Source organism: Gavialis gangeticus, unplaced genomic scaffold (assembly GCF_001723915.1).
Source record: "Gavialis gangeticus isolate Ggan-Ray unplaced genomic scaffold, GavGan_comp1, whole genome shotgun sequence".
NCBI lineage: Eukaryota > Metazoa > Chordata > Crocodylia > Gavialidae > Gavialis > Gavialis gangeticus.
In genome coordinates this window covers 24,224,012-24,226,944 of record NW_017728998.1, presented here as the reverse complement: position 1 = coordinate 24,226,944, position 2,933 = coordinate 24,224,012, and positions in this window count along the sequence as shown.

Below are 2,933 nucleotides of genomic sequence, written 5' to 3'. Positions count from 1 at the left end.
ACTGCAGAAATGAATTTAAAAATCACAGGGAATGTTTCTTTTTATTCCTTTTTTTTTTTTTTTCTCCCCATCATTCCTGAAATGCTCAAACAAGTCTCCACTGGACTCTTACTCCTTGCATCTCTTCCATCTCTCTTTGGTTTAATTTACTTGAATTTTTGTGGTATCTAAACCAAGGCCGTCCAACTGGTGGCCCACAAAGTGTTAACACGTGGCCCCCAGCATGGCACCTGACTACTGCTGCTCTTATTGCTCTGCATGCAGTAGCAGCTGGGGACTTGACTTTTCTCTTGCTCCCCCAGCTTCTGCTGCATGTCCTGACATACAAGGCAGGCCGATGCGGCAGGGCACAGAGCAGCACACTGTGCCAGGGGAGCGGACAACTCACAGTGCCCACGTGGTGTGGTGCTCGATGAGAGCCTCCATGGAGCTGAAGGTGAGGCAATGTGCCTCGCTGCATGGGAGAGCACCTATCTGTGTGTGTGCTGCAGCAGGATGAGAGTGCACTCTGCATGCATGTGGTGCAGGGGTTGGGGGGAGCCATGGTGATCTCTGGCTGCTTTGAAGTGGGCCAGCCCTGTCTTAAATTCTGAAGTCACTGGCACAGTCAAAAAGCTTTTAAAATGATTGAGAATCACCGACAGTTGCTGCTTTTGCCTTTGCTTCTCTGAAGATCTAGCACCTATCTCCAAGAACAAAAGACTACTTCCTATACTGACACTGAAGATCCTTGCCAGAAATAAGATTTGGCCTCAGTTTCCTAAGGCCTTCTCCCATGTCTGTCTCTGACTGGTACATAAAAATAGGAGAAGATTCTCCTAGGCTAAGAAGAGATAATTCTTGGGACTGAATAATCCCAGTTATCATTCTGGTTGCAGAAATCGGCCCATAAAGGGGCACAGAATTTTCAATTCTCCATTTACAGTTCAAGAGAGAGCTATTTAATGCCTGGATTCTGCTACCATTGTCCTTTAAATGGCCACCTTAATATTGTTTCTAGAAGTTATAAAATAATACCCTTTAATTTCTAACACACTTGTGGTTGAACAGTTATCTGAATTTTTATAAACTGTGCTTTTCTTAACCACCTTCTTCAGCAAATCTAACAAACTGTTCTGCATCTGTAATAATGAAAGAAAGTACAAGAAAGAAAATATAGAACTTACTAATCGGTTTAATAATGGAAGGTATCTGTGTCACATTATAGAGAGACAAATTAAAAGGGCAACTGGAGCTCCCAGAAATCATCTGTTCATGTTAACAAAGTGAATATTAATGAAAAACAAAATTGAGTTCCTCTTGTGGTTGATTTTCACATCGTTTTGAACAGGTATTAAAATAGGTATAGAATCTAATCCATTAGCTGTTAATTCAAACTAACTTTGGTCTCTGCTCTGGACTATTACCTCTTTGCAATGACTGGGATATAGCAGTTTCAAAAAAGATTGCTAATTTAGGTCACATTACAGCTCCAAATATCTAAGGCAAAGATCTGCAAAAAGATACGGGTCTCTGCAATAGGACTTGGACATGTAAGTTCAAAACCTAGGGGAACTTGTACACGTGACGGGATTTTAGTCCTTAGGGTTGCATTCTATGCCCACTACATTGAAACAGTGAGGTTTTAAAATGGTGGGTTTTATTTTTCTGTCACTGTCCATACATTATTGTCCTGGTGGCCACAGGAGCCTGCTGAAGGCAGAAGCAGCGAGGGGCCCAATACCTTTTATTTATTTATTTATTTATTTTTGGCAAAGCCTACCTACCTCTCCCAGGGCCAGGGGGAGGGGAGGTGTCAAATATAATTGTTGTTGCCTCCTCTCCAACCCTTTGTTGTTTTGGGGTTTTTTTGGGGGGGGGTGTTAAAGGATTTTTGCCTTTGAAAGGCTTCTAGACTGTGACTCTTGAGTGGAGGAAGGTGATGAAACCGTAATAAAGTATGGTAAGACTTATGAAACCTCCCTGTTCCATACAGGGTAGCTCAGCTCCAGCCCTCACCTTCTGTGAATGCTGTTTTTAAGGCACCTCTCTCCATGAATTGTAATGGAAGCCAAGACCCCCAACTCAGAGAAGTGGGTTCTGCCATGGGGGCAGATACCTGGTATCTGTGACACTGAGAGCACTTAAGTGACATCGTGCCTCTGGGACTAAAGCTAAAACCGTGCATGCATAATGTGCTAAGGGATTAGCTGAGAACCTGCTGAGGAACTATAACTGACTCTTAGCTGGAAAGTATACTTTCTTGTTTTTTCTTAATTTCAATTTGTTTTCATCCCAAAAGACCATCACAGGGTCAGGATCTGCTTAAGAGAGGTGCAAGATTAGTTAGGTTAGGAGAAGTGTTTTAAAATTAGATTTCCTAGGAAGCTTATACAGCACTAGCATATCTCAAATGCTTCTCATTTCAGGGAACTACAATGACTGTTACCTTGACCACTGTGTCAGGAACCTCTAGAACTGAAAGCCTGAGCTGCTGCCATCTGACCGAAAGAGACGTGGCTCTGTAGCTGAGGGCTGTAATAATTCATGTCCTCTGCAGAATGGCACAGAAGGGAGGGACCCTGCAATGTATGCTCACCAGTGGGCTACAGAACATCAGTCATTTTAGTCTTAGAATTACTTCCATTTCCTCTGTTTCCTCATTTTTATTGTTGAACAATTATTTACATATCAAATGAAGGATCTATAGTCTCAGTTTGGACATGTACTTACCCTGAAGAAATAAACCCAGCAGGATTGTGAGTATCCCACATAATTCTGGGTGCTTTTGTTTTGTGACTCCCATACTTACAGGTATCTGAGCAGAAAATTAAACCAAAATGTTATTTCTATACGATTTTTTGTTATATTTATATATGCTGATTGTACAAAAGCACCCAGAATTATGCGGCACCTATTTTCAAGAAAGGGAGGAAAGTGGATCTGGCTAACTA